The sequence below is a fragment of the Drosophila mauritiana genome, chromosome 2R (genome assembly GCF_004382145.1).
Source record: "Drosophila mauritiana strain mau12 chromosome 2R, ASM438214v1, whole genome shotgun sequence".
NCBI classification, from domain to species: Eukaryota; Metazoa; Arthropoda; class Insecta; order Diptera; family Drosophilidae; genus Drosophila; species Drosophila mauritiana.
Window position 1 is genome coordinate 426454 of NC_046668.1, and position 20782 is coordinate 447235.

A 20782-nucleotide genomic window follows, 5' to 3' on the forward strand; every position below is an offset into this window, starting at 1 on the left:
ACCAGGACTTAATTATTCAAACGCACTAAATACAAGAGAAAATACCATATAACGACCGGTGGACCAGCACTAAAGAGACAACGACCGTCTGACAGTGGACAATCACGTATGAGTTTTGATGAGGCTCGTTACCAAGAAGAATTAGACCAAACTCATCAACAGTTCAATCCTTACATGCATTACGGGAATCATCCCCAATATCCTTTCGATCTTTACATGCCTTACGGGCCGCCCCCAACAACATCCCGATTTATTACATGCCTTACGACCCCCCACAACAACATCCGGTTGGCATACAAGAGATGGCAGAGGCACGAGAAGAGCCAACTGAACCTCCTATGGAATTAATAACAGAAGCTGAAACGGCTGAGAATTTTCGGCCCCAAGCCTCGGAACAAGCCAATTCATAATTATTAAACACAAAGGACTCAATTTAAAATGCTTAATAGACACAGGCTCAACAGTAAATATGGCCACTCAAAATTTTTTCAAATTACCAATCCATGAGATAGCAAAGAAAATAAACTCAAGTAATGGCCAGTTCATTGCACAAAAGAAAGTAACGTTACCCAAAAATAATCTTTTCCCTAAACCATACGATTTTTTGATATATCCTTTTTCAACTAAATACGACTTGATTTTAGGACGACAATTACTTGACGAAGGAACTACATCAGTAAATTACGGACCCCGTACAGTTACAATATACGGCCACGTGCACGAAATGATCGATGCCTTCCTTCCTTCAGAAGAAATACATATTCAAGATTCACAGAATAATTCCTTTAGGCTAGACCACTTAAATTCCGAAGAAAAAGCAAATTTGATAACCCTCCTAAAAGAATTCCAGGACCTTCAATATAAGAAGGGAGACCAGCTCACATTCACTAATAACGTAAAACACACTATTAGAACATCCCATAATGACCCAGTATACAGAAAGCCTTACGGATACGCACCCGGACTAGATACGGAAGTAGAAAACCAAATAAAAGAAATGTTAGATCAGGGAATAATCCGAGAAAGCAATTCCCCTTATTGTAGCCCCATTGTAGTAGTACCCAAGAAAACAGACACCTCCGGACAGAAGAAATACAGAATAGCCATAGACTACCGTAACCTCAATGAAATAACAATAGCAGACAAATACCCAATACCAAATATGGACGAAATCTTAAGCAAGTTAGGAGGATGCAACTATTTTACTACAATTGACTTAATCAAAGGGTTTCACCAAATAGAAATGGACCCCGAGTCTATCCCCAAAACAGCCTTCACAACTAAGACAGGGCATTACGAGTATACCCGTATGCCATTTGGACTGAAAAACGCCCCAGCTACCTTCCAACGATGTATGAACGATGTACTTCGTCCACTATTAAATAAAATCTGTATGGTATACTTGGACGACATTATTGTATTTTCAGCTTCCTTAGAGGAACATCTTCAATCCCTTAGAGCTGTCTTTCAAGCATTATCTAATGCTAATCTAAAACTCCAATTAGATAAATGCGAGTTTTTAAAACACGACACATATTTCTTAGGACATATGGTTTCTCCAGAAGGTATAAGACCTAACCCGGAAAAACTACGAGCAATTGAAAATTACCCCCTTCCTACTAAGCCGAAGGAGATAAAATCATTTTTAGGACTCACAGGTTTTTATAGAAAGTTCATACCCCATTTCGCACAGATTGCAAAACCCCTAACCACATGTCTTAAAAAGGACAAAAAAGTAGATAGTAAAAACCCGGAATATATTGAGGCATTCAAAAGGTTAAAACTCCTTATTTCTAACGATCCCATACTTCGATCACCAGACTTCAAGAAAAAATTTGTACTCACAACAGACGCTAGTAATGTAGCTCTAGGAGCAGTACTTTCTCAAGATGGTCACCCCATAAGTTATATTAGCAGAACACTTAACGACCATGAAACAAACTACAGTACGATTGAAAAAGAACTACTAGCTATTGTTTGGGCAACGAAAACGTTTAGACACTATTTGCTAGGTCGACATTTTGAAATAGCAAGTGATCACCAACCGTTGTGCTGGTTGCACAAGATGAAGGAGCCCAACGCTAAATTAACAAGGTGGAAATTCAGACTTGCAGAATACGACTTCGATATTAAATACGTCAAAGGCAAAGAAAATCATGTAGCAGATGCCCTATCCAGGATTACTATAGAGGAAGCGTTCTTTACTGAAGCTACACAGCACAGCGCCCAAGAAGACAACCAGAATTTAATTTCCCTAACAGAAAAAGCGGTAAATAATTACAATAGACAAGTCATTTTCACTAAGGGACCAGAAAAAGTAAAACAGGAGAATTATTATAAGAAAAAGATCATTCATATTTCGTACGAAACACTCACTTATAAAAAAGCCAAACAGTATTTGATAGATTACTTCGTAAACAACCACAGCGCTTTATACATAGACAGCGACGCTGATTTTGAAACAATACAGGCAGCCCATAAAGAAATTATCAACCCAAGCACCACAAAGGTAATTAGAAGCCTAACTTTACTAAAAAACATTAAATCATATGCAGAATTTAAGGAATTAATCCTTCAATCCCATGAAAAGTTATTGCACCCAGGAATCCAGAAAACTAAGAAATTATTTAGTGAAAACTACTTTTTTCCAAATAGCCAACTACAAATCCAAAACATTATAATCGAATGTCAAGTTTGTAATCTAGCAAAGTCAGAGCATAGAAATACCAAAGTCCCATTTAAACTCACGCCAAGTATAGAATTCTGTAGAGACAAATTCGTTATAGATATTTATTCAGCCGAAGGCAAACACTATTTGAGCTGCATAGACACTTATTCAAAATTTGCTACACTAGAGCAGATAAAAACCAAGGACTGGATAGAATGCAAGAACGCCCTGATGCGCATATTTAATCAATTGGGAAAACCGAAGCTATTAAAAGCAGACAGAGATGGTGCATTTTCAAGTCTAGCATTAAAAGAATGGTTAGAAACAGAAGGAGTGGAACTACAGCTAAATACCACGAAAACAGGAGTAGCATATATAGAACGTTTTCATAAGACCATTAACGAAAAAATAAGAATAATCAATACTATGAAAAATACTGAAACAGACCTGAGTAAAATAGAAACTATACTTTATACTTACAATCACAAAACAAAACAGGACACCACGGGACAAACGCCCGCTCACATATTCTTATACGCAGGACAACCTACCTTGAACACGCAGGAACTAAAGAGAACTAAAATAGACAAATTAAACAAAGCTAGAGAAGACCACGATATCGACACAAGATACAGAAAAGGACCATTACAAAAAGGCAAATTGGACAACCCATATAAACCAACCAAAAACGTAGAACAAACAGACCCTGACCATTACAAAATTACTAATAGAAAAAGAGCTATGCATTACTACAAAACACAATTCAAAAAACGAAAGAAAATTAATCAAACCCATACCCCGACTCAAATGGCTACCAGTTAGACTACACAGATTCACAATTATATTTTGAAAAAGAAAACAAAGTGTATAGTAATGAAAATAAAGAAATAAACAATGAATGTGTCACCAATATAATTAAGCACCTAAATCCAATCTGTAATTTTAAGCCAATACCCACAAATGAATTAATAAAATATATAGAATAATGATGTATACAAAACTAAAATTAAGAAAAAACCAAAATGGAATGGAATGGAAGAAGTTCCACTACCCTTACTATATCCATTAATACCAGCCCAAGTATAGGCTTATCTTTAAGGGAAGGGAAGTGACGTATTCACGCCAACTCATCACGCTCAGTTAATTGAATATTCGCGCCACCCAAACTGGGCCGCTCTTGGTAAACGGATTCCCAAGCCTGACCTAGCAGTTTCGTCTGCTCTCTCTAAAGCTCTCCTTAACGTAAACATCCAAGAACATCACATGATTTTACCGTTTAAAGCTATTTTCTGCGTTATCTGCGTGTCGATCGTCTATTACTTCACTTCACAACCTTGGGAGATATTCCGTTTTTTTCCTATTCCTTATTTCTGTAACCCATAGAGGCCCCTCCTCAATCTCACTCACATTTGAAATCAGTCTTAAGTTGAAAGTTATACCGTAAAGTTCAATAAGTCTAAAACCGATATTTAATAAAAACCAAAAGCGAATTTATTCAATGTTTAATTTATTTCGGAGTTGATCCTAGTTTAAATACGGATCATTTGTTCGACTTGAAAAATAAAAACTATTTAACTTTCAGCGTTGATCTTAGTTTAAATACGGATCATTTGTTCGGCTCAATTAAAAAACTATTTAACTGGCGCAGTCGGTAGGATAACTCAAAGATTGCTTGATGCGAAAATATAAAATTTTTAATTCCTGTAATCTGTGTTATCCGCCAAAGAACTTACGTAGTGTTACTGTGAAAGTGAAGTGTTGACCATTAATACGCCTACACTTAAAAGAACAGTGAGACACATCTGTTTAAACAACAGTGAACTTCCAACATTTACCGGAGCTATAAATCCAGAAATTTTTTTTGGTTACTCCGAACAAGTGAATTGCTGGAAAATAAAAAATAAAAAAAAAGAACCTAAAACTAAATATATTAAGGAATTACCAAATAAGTGAAAAATTAAAATCTAAGTGAATCAAAACATAAGGAAGTAAACCCAAATCAATCAGTTAAAAAAAAAATCTTTAATACGAACTATTAAATAAGTGCATATAAAACAAAACTATATACACTTAAAGAAAATATATATCTAAATAAACTCTATCTAAGCTCAACGGAAAATAACAAAAGAAATAAATCTTAACGTGTTTTCAAGAGAGGAGAGTTATAGACTTCAAACGTAACATAAGTGAAAAATCAATAAGAGTGAATAATATTTAAATGAAGACAAACAAAAAACTGAAGATATAAAGTTTGAATAAATTAAAAATAAACTAAAACTATACAATACAAAAATAAAATTAACAATAATAAAATTATGAAATAACCGCTACTCACGAAACATCAGAAACTATAAACATTTAAAAACAAAAAAAGAAAGAAACCAACAATTTTGTACTCTAATAAAAAAAAAAAAAAAATGGCAGTAGCAGCACCAAGCCCAATAATGCTGTCCGACTCGAACATGATTCAAGTTGAACGACAAATAAATGGAGTCGAACACTTCAACGGGGACCCACAGACCCTGTATACGTTCATCAGCCGCATCGATTTCATCCTGGCACTATATCAAACGACCGACGAACGGCAGAAGCTCACCATCTTCGGACACATTGAGCGCAACATCGCGGGAGAGGTCATCCGCACACTAGGAGTTACGAACCTCACCACCTGGACGGAACTCAGGACTCATCTGATCCTGAACTACAAACCCCAGAGACCAAATCATCTACTATTGGAGGACTTCCGGAATACCCAATTCCGAGGTAACGTTCGTGAATTTTTAGAAGAAGCCGAACGTAGACGGCAGATATTAACAAATAAGTTAGACTTAGAAAGCGACACTGCAGAAACTGCCCTGTATAACCAACTAATACGAACCAGTATAGAAACATTAATTCTAAGATTACCAACTCACATACAGTTAAGAATAGTTAAATGCGAAATTCCGAATTTAAGATCATTAATAAATATATTGCAAGAAAAGGGAATTTATGAAATAGCAACTACATACAAGAACAATACAAAGCCAGTCTCAAATCCCATTAAATCACCTAACAATGCTACTCACAGACAAACAACTAACTACTATAATCATACAACACCATTCCAACCATCATACAACGCCATGTATCAACCAATTCGCCAACCAATTTCATATATACCACCTCAATTACCCAGAACTAACCCTAATCCGTTTTCCCAATACCAATACCGTCAACTTCACCCTCATCCTAACGTATCTGTTATAGCTCAACCTAGACCATTGAATCGTCAACATACATTTGACCAGAACCGACCAGGACTTAATTATTCAAACGCACTAAATACAAGAGAAAATACCATATAACGACCGGTGGACCAGCACTAAAGAGACAACGACCGTCTGACAGTGGACAATCACGTATGAGTTTTGATGAGGCTCGTTACCAAGAAGAATTAGACCAAACTCATCAACAGTTCAATCCTTACATGCATTACGGGAATCATCCCCAATATCCTTTCGATCTTTACATGCCTTACGGGCCGCCCCCAACAACATCCCGATTTATTACATGCCTTACGACCCCCCACAACAACATCCGGTTGGCATACAAGAGATGGCAGAGGCACGAGAAGAGCCAACTGAACCTCCTATGGAATTAATAACAGAAGCTGAAACGGCTGAGAATTTTCGGCCCCAAGCCTCGGAACAAGCCAATTCATAATTATTAAACACAAAGGACTCAATTTAAAATGCTTAATAGACACAGGCTCAACAGTAAATATGGCCACTCAAAATTTTTTCAAATTACCAATCCATGAGATAGCAAAGAAAATAAACTCAAGTAATGGCCAGTTCATTGCACAAAAGAAAGTAACGTTACCCAAAAATAATCTTTTCCCTAAACCATACGATTTTTTGATATATCCTTTTTCAACTAAATACGACTTGATTTTAGGACGACAATTACTTGACGAAGGAACTACATCAGTAAATTACGGACCCCGTACAGTTACAATATACGGCCACGTGCACGAAATGATCGATGCCTTCCTTCCTTCAGAAGAAATACATATTCAAGATTCACAGAATAATTCCTTTAGGCTAGACCACTTAAATTCCGAAGAAAAAGCAAATTTGATAACCCTCCTAAAAGAATTCCAGGACCTTCAATATAAGAAGGGAGACCAGCTCACATTCACTAATAACGTAAAACACACTATTAGAACATCCCATAATGACCCAGTATACAGAAAGCCTTACGGATACGCACCCGGACTAGATACGGAAGTAGAAAACCAAATAAAAGAAATGTTAGATCAGGGAATAATCCGAGAAAGCAATTCCCCTTATTGTAGCCCCATTGTAGTAGTACCCAAGAAAACAGACACCTCCGGACAGAAGAAATACAGAATAGCCATAGACTACCGTAACCTCAATGAAATAACAATAGCAGACAAATACCCAATACCAAATATGGACGAAATCTTAAGCAAGTTAGGAGGATGCAACTATTTTACTACAATTGACTTAATCAAAGGGTTTCACCAAATAGAAATGGACCCCGAGTCTATCCCCAAAACAGCCTTCACAACTAAGACAGGGCATTACGAGTATACCCGTATGCCATTTGGACTGAAAAACGCCCCAGCTACCTTCCAACGATGTATGAACGATGTACTTCGTCCACTATTAAATAAAATCTGTATGGTATACTTGGACGACATTATTGTATTTTCAGCTTCCTTAGAGGAACATCTTCAATCCCTTAGAGCTGTCTTTCAAGCATTATCTAATGCTAATCTAAAACTCCAATTAGATAAATGCGAGTTTTTAAAACACGACACATATTTCTTAGGACATATGGTTTCTCCAGAAGGTATAAGACCTAACCCGGAAAAACTACGAGCAATTGAAAATTACCCCCTTCCTACTAAGCCGAAGGAGATAAAATCATTTTTAGGACTCACAGGTTTTTATAGAAAGTTCATACCCCATTTCGCACAGATTGCAAAACCCCTAACCACATGTCTTAAAAAGGACAAAAAAGTAGATAGTAAAAACCCGGAATATATTGAGGCATTCAAAAGGTTAAAACTCCTTATTTCTAACGATCCCATACTTCGATCACCAGACTTCAAGAAAAAATTTGTACTCACAACAGACGCTAGTAATGTAGCTCTAGGAGCAGTACTTTCTCAAGATGGTCACCCCATAAGTTATATTAGCAGAACACTTAACGACCATGAAACAAACTACAGTACGATTGAAAAAGAACTACTAGCTATTGTTTGGGCAACGAAAACGTTTAGACACTATTTGCTAGGTCGACATTTTGAAATAGCAAGTGATCACCAACCGTTGTGCTGGTTGCACAAGATGAAGGAGCCCAACGCTAAATTAACAAGGTGGAAATTCAGACTTGCAGAATACGACTTCGATATTAAATACGTCAAAGGCAAAGAAAATCATGTAGCAGATGCCCTATCCAGGATTACTATAGAGGAAGCGTTCTTTACTGAAGCTACACAGCACAGCGCCCAAGAAGACAACCAGAATTTAATTTCCCTAACAGAAAAAGCGGTAAATAATTACAATAGACAAGTCATTTTCACTAAGGGACCAGAAAAAGTAAAACAGGAGAATTATTATAAGAAAAAGATCATTCATATTTCGTACGAAACACTCACTTATAAAAAAGCCAAACAGTATTTGATAGATTACTTCGTAAACAACCACAGCGCTTTATACATAGACAGCGACGCTGATTTTGAAACAATACAGGCAGCCCATAAAGAAATTATCAACCCAAGCACCACAAAGGTAATTAGAAGCCTAACTTTACTAAAAAACATTAAATCATATGCAGAATTTAAGGAATTAATCCTTCAATCCCATGAAAAGTTATTGCACCCAGGAATCCAGAAAACTAAGAAATTATTTAGTGAAAACTACTTTTTTCCAAATAGCCAACTACAAATCCAAAACATTATAATCGAATGTCAAGTTTGTAATCTAGCAAAGTCAGAGCATAGAAATACCAAAGTCCCATTTAAACTCACGCCAAGTATAGAATTCTGTAGAGACAAATTCGTTATAGATATTTATTCAGCCGAAGGCAAACACTATTTGAGCTGCATAGACACTTATTCAAAATTTGCTACACTAGAGCAGATAAAAACCAAGGACTGGATAGAATGCAAGAACGCCCTGATGCGCATATTTAATCAATTGGGAAAACCGAAGCTATTAAAAGCAGACAGAGATGGTGCATTTTCAAGTCTAGCATTAAAAGAATGGTTAGAAACAGAAGGAGTGGAACTACAGCTAAATACCACGAAAACAGGAGTAGCATATATAGAACGTTTTCATAAGACCATTAACGAAAAAATAAGAATAATCAATACTATGAAAAATACTGAAACAGACCTGAGTAAAATAGAAACTATACTTTATACTTACAATCACAAAACAAAACAGGACACCACGGGACAAACGCCCGCTCACATATTCTTATACGCAGGACAACCTACCTTGAACACGCAGGAACTAAAGAGAACTAAAATAGACAAATTAAACAAAGCTAGAGAAGACCACGATATCGACACAAGATACAGAAAAGGACCATTACAAAAAGGCAAATTGGACAACCCATATAAACCAACCAAAAACGTAGAACAAACAGACCCTGACCATTACAAAATTACTAATAGAAAAAGAGCTATGCATTACTACAAAACACAATTCAAAAAACGAAAGAAAATTAATCAAACCCATACCCCGACTCAAATGGCTACCAGTTAGACTACACAGATTCACAATTATATTTTGAAAAAGAAAACAAAGTGTATAGTAATGAAAATAAAGAAATAAACAATGAATGTGTCACCAATATAATTAAGCACCTAAATCCAATCTGTAATTTTAAGCCAATACCCACAAATGAATTAATAAAATATATAGAATAATGATGTATACAAAACTAAAATTAAGAAAAAACCAAAATGGAATGGAATGGAAGAAGTTCCACTACCCTTACTATATCCATTAATACCAGCCCAAGTATAGGCTTATCTTTAAGGGAAGGGAAGTGACGTATTCACGCCAACTCATCACGCTCAGTTAATTGAATATTCGCGCCACCCAAACTGGGCCGCTCTTGGTAAACGGATTCCCAAGCCTGACCTAGCAGTTTCGTCTGCTCTCTCTAAAGCTCTCCTTAACGTAAACATCCAAGAACATCACATGATTTTACCGTTTAAAGCTATTTTCTGCGTTATCTGCGTGTCGATCGTCTATTACTTCACTTCACAACCTTGGGAGATATTCCGTTTTTTTCCTATTCCTTATTTCTGTAACCCATAGAGGCCCCTCCTCAATCTCACTCACATTTGAAATCAGTCTTAAGTTGAAAGTTATACCGTAAAGTTCAATAAGTCTAAAACCGATATTTAATAAAAACCAAAAGCGAATTTATTCAATGTTTAATTTATTTCGGAGTTGATCCTAGTTTAAATACGGATCATTTGTTCGACTTGAAAAATAAAAACTATTTAACTTTCAGCGTTGATCTTAGTTTAAATACGGATCATTTGTTCGGCTCAATTAAAAAACTATTTAACTGGCGCAGTCGGTAGGATAACTCAAAGATTGCTTGATGCGAAAATATAAAATTTTTAATTCCTGTAATCTGTGTTATCCGCCAAAGAACTTACGTAGTGTTACTGTGAAAGTGAAGTGTTGACCATTAATACGCCTACACTTAAAAGAACAGTGAGACACATCTGTTTAAACAACAGTGAACTTCCAACATTTACCGGAGCTATAAATCCAGAAATTTTTTTTGGTTACTCCGAACAAGTGAATTGCTGGAAAATAAAAAATAAAAAAAAAGAACCTAAAACTAAATATATTAAGGAATTACCAAATAAGTGAAAAATTAAAATCTAAGTGAATCAAAACATAAGGAAGTAAACCCAAATCAATCAGTTAAAAAAAAAATCTTTAATACGAACTATTAAATAAGTGCATATAAAACAAAACTATATACACTTAAAGAAAATATATATCTAAATAAACTCTATCTAAGCTCAACGGAAAATAACAAAAGAAATAAATCTTAACGTGTTTTCAAGAGAGGAGAGTTATAGACTTCAAACGTAACATAAGTGAAAAATCAATAAGAGTGAATAATATTTAAATGAAGACAAACAAAAAACTGAAGATATAAAGTTTGAATAAATTAAAAATAAACTAAAACTATACAATACAAAAATAAAATTAACAATAATAAAATTATGAAATAACCGCTACTCACGAAACATCAGAAACTATAAACATTTAAAAACAAAAAAAGAAAGAAACCAACAATTTTGTACTCTAATAAAAAAAAAAAAAAAATGGCAGTAGCAGCACCAAGCCCAATAATGCTGTCCGACTCGAACATGATTCAAGTTGAACGACAAATAAATGGAGTCGAACACTTCAACGGGGACCCACAGACCCTGTATACGTTCATCAGCCGCATCGATTTCATCCTGGCACTATATCAAACGACCGACGAACGGCAGAAGCTCACCATCTTCGGACACATTGAGCGCAACATCGCGGGAGAGGTCATCCGCACACTAGGAGTTACGAACCTCACCACCTGGACGGAACTCAGGACTCATCTGATCCTGAACTACAAACCCCAGAGACCAAATCATCTACTATTGGAGGACTTCCGGAATACCCAATTCCGAGGTAACGTTCGTGAATTTTTAGAAGAAGCCGAACGTAGACGGCAGATATTAACAAATAAGTTAGACTTAGAAAGCGACACTGCAGAAACTGCCCTGTATAACCAACTAATACGAACCAGTATAGAAACATTAATTCTAAGATTACCAACTCACATACAGTTAAGAATAGTTAAATGCGAAATTCCGAATTTAAGATCATTAATAAATATATTGCAAGAAAAGGGAATTTATGAAATAGCAACTACATACAAGAACAATACAAAGCCAGTCTCAAATCCCATTAAATCACCTAACAATGCTACTCACAGACAAACAACTAACTACTATAATCATACAACACCATTCCAACCATCATACAACGCCATGTATCAACCAATTCGCCAACCAATTTCATATATACCACCTCAATTACCCAGAACTAACCCTAATCCGTTTTCCCAATACCAATACCGTCAACTTCACCCTCATCCTAACGTATCTGTTATAGCTCAACCTAGACCATTGAATCGTCAACATACATTTGACCAGAACCGACCAGGACTTAATTATTCAAACGCACTAAATACAAGAGAAAATACCATATAACGACCGGTGGACCAGCACTAAAGAGACAACGACCGTCTGACAGTGGACAATCACGTATGAGTTTTGATGAGGCTCGTTACCAAGAAGAATTAGACCAAACTCATCAACAGTTCAATCCTTACATGCATTACGGGAATCATCCCCAATATCCTTTCGATCTTTACATGCCTTACGGGCCGCCCCCAACAACATCCCGATTTATTACATGCCTTACGACCCCCCACAACAACATCCGGTTGGCATACAAGAGATGGCAGAGGCACGAGAAGAGCCAACTGAACCTCCTATGGAATTAATAACAGAAGCTGAAACGGCTGAGAATTTTCGGCCCCAAGCCTCGGAACAAGCCAATTCATAATTATTAAACACAAAGGACTCAATTTAAAATGCTTAATAGACACAGGCTCAACAGTAAATATGGCCACTCAAAATTTTTTCAAATTACCAATCCATGAGATAGCAAAGAAAATAAACTCAAGTAATGGCCAGTTCATTGCACAAAAGAAAGTAACGTTACCCAAAAATAATCTTTTCCCTAAACCATACGATTTTTTGATATATCCTTTTTCAACTAAATACGACTTGATTTTAGGACGACAATTACTTGACGAAGGAACTACATCAGTAAATTACGGACCCCGTACAGTTACAATATACGGCCACGTGCACGAAATGATCGATGCCTTCCTTCCTTCAGAAGAAATACATATTCAAGATTCACAGAATAATTCCTTTAGGCTAGACCACTTAAATTCCGAAGAAAAAGCAAATTTGATAACCCTCCTAAAAGAATTCCAGGACCTTCAATATAAGAAGGGAGACCAGCTCACATTCACTAATAACGTAAAACACACTATTAGAACATCCCATAATGACCCAGTATACAGAAAGCCTTACGGATACGCACCCGGACTAGATACGGAAGTAGAAAACCAAATAAAAGAAATGTTAGATCAGGGAATAATCCGAGAAAGCAATTCCCCTTATTGTAGCCCCATTGTAGTAGTACCCAAGAAAACAGACACCTCCGGACAGAAGAAATACAGAATAGCCATAGACTACCGTAACCTCAATGAAATAACAATAGCAGACAAATACCCAATACCAAATATGGACGAAATCTTAAGCAAGTTAGGAGGATGCAACTATTTTACTACAATTGACTTAATCAAAGGGTTTCACCAAATAGAAATGGACCCCGAGTCTATCCCCAAAACAGCCTTCACAACTAAGACAGGGCATTACGAGTATACCCGTATGCCATTTGGACTGAAAAACGCCCCAGCTACCTTCCAACGATGTATGAACGATGTACTTCGTCCACTATTAAATAAAATCTGTATGGTATACTTGGACGACATTATTGTATTTTCAGCTTCCTTAGAGGAACATCTTCAATCCCTTAGAGCTGTCTTTCAAGCATTATCTAATGCTAATCTAAAACTCCAATTAGATAAATGCGAGTTTTTAAAACACGACACATATTTCTTAGGACATATGGTTTCTCCAGAAGGTATAAGACCTAACCCGGAAAAACTACGAGCAATTGAAAATTACCCCCTTCCTACTAAGCCGAAGGAGATAAAATCATTTTTAGGACTCACAGGTTTTTATAGAAAGTTCATACCCCATTTCGCACAGATTGCAAAACCCCTAACCACATGTCTTAAAAAGGACAAAAAAGTAGATAGTAAAAACCCGGAATATATTGAGGCATTCAAAAGGTTAAAACTCCTTATTTCTAACGATCCCATACTTCGATCACCAGACTTCAAGAAAAAATTTGTACTCACAACAGACGCTAGTAATGTAGCTCTAGGAGCAGTACTTTCTCAAGATGGTCACCCCATAAGTTATATTAGCAGAACACTTAACGACCATGAAACAAACTACAGTACGATTGAAAAAGAACTACTAGCTATTGTTTGGGCAACGAAAACGTTTAGACACTATTTGCTAGGTCGACATTTTGAAATAGCAAGTGATCACCAACCGTTGTGCTGGTTGCACAAGATGAAGGAGCCCAACGCTAAATTAACAAGGTGGAAATTCAGACTTGCAGAATACGACTTCGATATTAAATACGTCAAAGGCAAAGAAAATCATGTAGCAGATGCCCTATCCAGGATTACTATAGAGGAAGCGTTCTTTACTGAAGCTACACAGCACAGCGCCCAAGAAGACAACCAGAATTTAATTTCCCTAACAGAAAAAGCGGTAAATAATTACAATAGACAAGTCATTTTCACTAAGGGACCAGAACAAGTAAAACAGGAGAATTATTATAAGAAAAAGATCATTCATATTTCGTACGAAACACTCACTTATAAAAAAGCCAAACAGTATTTGATAGATTACTTCGTAAACAACCACAGCGCTTTATACATAGACAGCGACGCTGATTTTGAAACAATACAGGCAGCCCATAAAGAAATTATCAACCCAAGCACCACAAAGGTAATTAGAAGCCTAACTTTACTAAAAAACATTAAATCATATGCAGAATTTAAGGAATTAATCCTTCAATCCCATGAAAAGTTATTGCACCCAGGAATCCAGAAAACTAAGAAATTATTTAGTGAAAACTACTTTTTTCCAAATAGCCAACTACAAATCCAAAACATTATAATCGAATGTCAAGTTTGTAATCTAGCAAAGTCAGAGCATAGAAATACCAAAGTCCCATTTAAACTCACGCCAAGTATAGAATTCTGTAGAGACAAATTCGTTATAGATATTTATTCAGCCGAAGGCAAACACTATTTGAGCTGCATAGACACTTATTCAAAATTTGCTACACTAGAGCAGATAAAAACCAAGGACTGGATAGAATGCAAGAACGCCCTGATGCGCATATTTAATCAATTGGGAAAACCGAAGCTATTAAAAGCAGACAGAGATGGTGCATTTTCAAGTCTAGCATTAAAAGAATGGTTAGAAACAGAAGGAGTGGAACTACAGCTAAATACCACGAAAACAGGAGTAGCATATATAGAACGTTTTCATAAGACCATTAACGAAAAAATAAGAATAATCAATACTATGAAAAATACTGAAACAGACCTGAGTAAAATAGAAACTATACTTTATACTTACAATCACAAAACAAAACAGGACACCACGGGACAAACGCCCGCTCACATATTCTTATACGCAGGACAACCTACCTTGAACACGCAGGAACTAAAGAGAACTAAAATAGACAAATTAAACAAAGCTAGAGAAGACCACGATATCGACACAAGATACAGAAAAGGACCATTACAAAAAGGCAAATTGGACAACCCATATAAACCAACCAAAAACGTAGAACAAACAGACCCTGACCATTACAAAATTACTAATAGAAACAGAGCTATGCATTACTACAAAACACAATTCAAAAAACGAAAGAAAATTAATCAAACCCATACCCCGACTCAAATGGCTACCAGTTAGACTACACAGATTCACAATTATATTTTGAAAAAGAAAACAAAGTGTATAGTAATGAAAATAAAGAAATAAACAATGAATGTGTCACCAATATAATTAAGCACCTAAATCCAATCTGTAATTTTAAGCCAATACCCACAAATGAATTAATAAAATATATAGAATAATGATGTATACAAAACTAAAATTAAGAAAAAACCAAAATGGAATGGAATGGAAGAAGTTCCACTACCCTTACTATATCCATTAATACCAGCCCAAGTATAGGCTTATCTTTAAGGGAAGGGAAGTGACGTATTCACGCCAACTCATCACGCTCAGTTAATTGAATATTCGCGCCACCCAAACTGGTCCGCTCTTGGTAAACGGATTCCCAAGCCTGACCTAGCAGTTTCGTCTGCTCTCTCTAAAGCTCTCCTTAACGTAAACATCCAAGAACATCACATGATTTTACCGTTTAAAGCTATTTTCTGCGTTATCTGCGTGTCGATCGTCTATTACTTCACTTCACAACCTTGGGAGATATTCCGTTTTTTTCCTATTCCTTATTTCTGTAACCCATAGAGGCCCCTCCTCAATCTCACTCACATTTGAAATCAGTCTTAAGTTGAAAGTTATACCGTAAAGTTCAATAAGTCTAAAACCGATATTTAATAAAAACCAAAACCGAATTTATTCAGTGTTTAATTTATTTCGGAGTTGATCCTAGTTTAAATACGGATCATTTGTTCGACTTGAAAAATAAAAACTATTTAACTTTCAGCGTTGATCTTAGTTTAAATACGGATCATTTGTTCGGCTCAATTAAAAAACTATTTAACTATATATATATGTATATACATATATTTTGTGCAAATAAGTGCAAGATTTGCGTGTTCTTCTTCTTCCCACTCTCGTTCGTTTCCTGCGTTTGTGTCATTTTTTTTCTCTTCTCTTTTCTTCCTTCATTGTGAGTAAAAAGGAAAGGGAGGAGAGAGACAAGCGACAAGGCAGCGAGGTGTGAGTTAATGAGAGCGATTGGTGAGTGGTGGAGAGAGTAACATAAAAAAAAGTTCTAAGCACAGACAGTGTTGGCACACATAACTTTTGCGAAAAAAAAACTGACAGCGTAGGCACACATAATTTTTGAAAAAAAATAAAGCGAACTTTAAGTCACTGCCAGTACTTCTAGTACAGGGATTATTTATAATTCAAGCAAGGGACGGTTTGCGCCTCGCGTTCACCTGGGAGCCTTAGCCTCGTCTTCGTCACTCAAAAGATCTCAGCTTACTGAAACGGTGACCTCAGATATAGACAAAGATGTGCTCCTCCTAGCCACTGCCACTGTGTTGGTAAATAACCGTTCAGGAACTTTTGTTTCTTGCCGTGCTGTACTCTCCCTCCCCGCTGCACATGATAACGTACCGATTTTAAAACTTGCATCAGCTTAGAAAAACAAGTCGTCCGCTTGTGTTACAGGAATAGGTTTATCTAGTTTTGAGACAGATGGTTTGTCAGTTAACTTAACAATTCGATCTCAAGCCTCGACTTCTATCACTGCTGTTATTGCTTCCAATATAACTGAACATCAGCCCAACTTTAACATCGACATTTACAACTGGAACATACCTCGCGGATCTGGAGTTCAATCGCCCCAGCGCGCTATGGTCCGAAATTCGTTTTTTTTGGCATAAAGTCAAAATTTTTATGTCAATATATCGTCCTTTAGCAATTATTTTCTAATAGAAAATTAATCATATAAATAAAAACCAAAAACAAAATTGACCGAAAGCTTCACTAAATCGTTTTATGAGCTTTTAAAGGTGAAGTGTTGAACAGCTGATTGAGAGAAAGCAATTTCCGAAAAATTACTTGCTTACTTTTGCATGTGGTATGATCGTTAATACGCATCCATAAATTATAGTAAAATATGGAAAATAAATGCCAAGGTATGATGTTTTTAACGTATGTAGGTAATATATGTGTAGTTGTACTGTTTTTGTGTTGTGTAACGTTCAATTTATGTGTATTTTAACAGAAAAATCTAACCTGTCCCCTGTGTTTCGTGGAGTATAACTAAAATTCTGACAATTTCTGACATATGTTAAAAACGTCAGTTTGTACCTTTAACTATTGTCTTTGACGGTAAAGTAATATCTTTTGCCCATTTTTGCTTGTTTTCTTAAAAATTTGATTTTATATAGGCAAGTTCGAGTTCAGACATAGCGACCTCCTGGACATTTGGAGGCGTAACAATAGGCAAATAAGTTATGTTTCAGATTACGTTTATTCCGAAATCAACAACAATAATCTGGAATCGAAAAAGACAAAAGAGGTTGACAAAAGAGGTTACAATTTGAATTAAAACTGCCCGAGTGTAACAGACAACTAGACCGATTTACTTCCAAAGATACCAAGTGGATGGCGTCTCAGATAAGAATTCTTATTAGTGATCTTGAAAACTCCAAGACACCCAAGCAAATGAGACGCCGAAACTTATCTTACCAATATGCAGGAGAAAGATTAAAAAGGAAACTGAAAATGCGAGTGAAGACCGGAATAAACTTTACAAAACGGACCGACTTTCACATGCAAGGAAAAATAGTCAGATCAATAGGATGAGTGATATTTTCCACAGAGCGATTGATTCCTCGGACCCACTATTATCAACAATTTGTTTAAAAGAAAGAGAAAGAAAAAATAGAAAAAACCACTTCCGAAGGCAGTAATAAGTCTTTTGGAAACACAGTCTAATTCTAAACCTGATCCATGATGCTATGCGTTTAACAATTCAGACTTCTGCCGGGATTGCCTCTAATTGAAAAGTCTCGCTTAGACTGGGTTGTTTCCGGAGGCTGCAGTCGCTCCAATGGCAAGGCTTTAATATCATCATGCGCAGGTGTTCCGCCCAAGGAGGAAACGACTTGAGGTGCTACTTCGGCGGTTTTGGTAGGTGAAGAGTTGCGCCGAGCCCATTGTTTGTGCTACTAGGGAATACATCGACTGTGAAGCGCATTTCGTTAAACACTTTGCTCGCTGGCCGGCTGGAGATTATTCTGCTCGATGGCCAGCCAAGTTCAGTTTAGATCTGTTGGCGGAATCATACCAGCAAGATCAGCACAGATTCATATTTTTTAAGAGAAAACTAGAGCATCGCCCAGTCTTTAAGGACCAATACTAGGCTTTTATTGGGACGTACTTGCAAATGGCACATCGCATCCAGTTGCAATCACAGGAGATATCTGTAAAATGTACCGGTGTATCAGGGATTCCCCTGAAGATAGCTACATGCAGTGCCTTGTGTGGAGAGATTTTCCTCAATATGATCTGAGCGTGTTAAAGCTGGAAGCTTTTAAGTATGGCACGAAGCCTGCTTCCTACCTAGCTGTGAGGTCGATTCATCAATTGTCTATGGATGAGGAGGCGGCATTTCACTGGGAGTTGAGATTCTTCGATGTGACTTTTATGTTGGTTATTTGATATCTAGCGCTGATATCAGCTCCAAAAAAGAAGAAATCAACATAATACATCAGACGTCCGCGCACTTGTCCAGAGCCACTTTTAAACTAAGGAAGTGGTGCTCAAATGTACCGGATGTTTTGGAAGAAGTTCCGGAAGATGATAAGGAGTATTTTTGAAGTTTAATGATGGAGGCGATTTTACAAACACACGGGATCCGGTGTCTGATCAGCTGTTCCCATATTCTCATATTCATCACTTCAATCAACAGCAAGGCCATGCCGACTTTCAGTTTTATCCGCAATCTCTCGGTTCTACGATCACAAAGTCTAATATCTTTCTTCATTTGTACCAAACCGAGTGGCTGCAATTCAGGAGTGGTGAAATGGAATGGCTCTACATTCACACTGCTTTAAAAACGGCAGTAAGAGCTCTTCCCAGCTAGCTTAACGACTCCCCTTTGTGGACTCATGGACGGCTCTTTCTGAGCAGCCCCATAACTTTCAAAGGGATCCCAGAGCCATGCTCTAGAGACAGGCGAGCACAACAACATTTGTGGCTTTGCTAAAGGTAGATTTTCCGCTGTTCTTTTATCTTTTTTTTCCATTTCCTAAATCTTAATTCTGCATCCTATAATTCTTTTAATTTTTTTTTTTTTCATGTAGCACTCAAGTCTTTTTTAATAGTGTATAGTTAGCGCGAGGGCCTGATTGAGATCTCTAACACTTGAAGGCGACTAGCTAGTGCTGGACCCGATACTGTGCACCGAAAATACAGATCCCTAGAATCCAGACACTTCGATCGAACGTTTCATACTTCAGTTATAATTCAATATTATTAACTAAGAAAAGTGCCACTTTAGCTAGTCTAAATAATTCTTGGATAACAGTTTTGTGAGTATTAGTATCAGCGACGTTACTATTCGGAGACGACTACTGAATCTAAATTTCAATGTGACTTTAGCTTTTTGGCATTTTTGACATTTTTCTGTGTTTCTTTTATTTGTTTAGACATAGCTTTCCAATAGTAATGTCTTTTGATCTAAGACAAGGTATTTTAAATGCCTGTACGTCCTTCCTGTATTGGATCGTCATGTAGCGTAGACAAAATTGCTTCATTTTCGGTAATTACTAGCTATTGTCTTACTTTTCTCAATACACTGTTGCCCATTTTTTTTAAATGAGCAATTGAAACGTAATCAAAGATATTTTCCCACGGTGGCACTTTAAATTGACTGATTTTGTATATACCGGCCTATTTTTCAAGCATTAGAAAAAATGTATCTATTTTTTGTATATCAATCATCAACATTATATCTTTCAGTAATTATTTTTCCATGATTAAGACAAAATAGCATAGAACATAGCTTTTTTGGATTTGTTCATCTACCTCAATAAATTATATATATATAGTGACATTAAACCTAAATTTTAAAAAGAATTACTCTTTAAAAGCCTCACAGCAAATGTTAAAGGATAAGAAGCTTAACTTATCGATAAACATAAATGTAAAGCTTCGTTGAACTTTGAAGTTTGCTGGGCCATAGGAATAATTGTATAAATCACTTATTAGGTGACTCAGATGAAATGAACTAAATATAAGTCTATAAAATAAAAATTATAATTAAAAAACCAGAGAGAATGCTACAGTCGACTTTACCGAATATCTGATAGCCGTTACTCAGCTAGTGCGAACGCGTAATTTCATAATTTTTATGGGATACCGGTAGATATTGGTGAATAAAATGGGAAAAAAATTAAAAATGGTTTAAACGTGTGGGCGCGGTGGTTTTCGACGGTTTGTGGGCGTAAGAGTGGTCGTGCAAAAAATTTTTTTCAGATCTATAGAAATTTACAAGATTAATAAAATTTTGAAATTATATCAAAACATTTTGCAATAGTTTAGGAGTGGTAGTTCTAGTTTTGTTGGCG

At 36.4% G+C, this 20782-nt stretch overlaps 1 protein-coding gene across 2 annotated transcripts in view; it reads right to left on the reverse strand.

Annotated features, from left to right (window-relative positions):
* The window catches only part of LOC117137774, a 148719-nt gene that overhangs the window by 90838 nt on the left and 37099 nt on the right, over positions 1-20782 (reverse strand). The window lies entirely within an intron of this gene.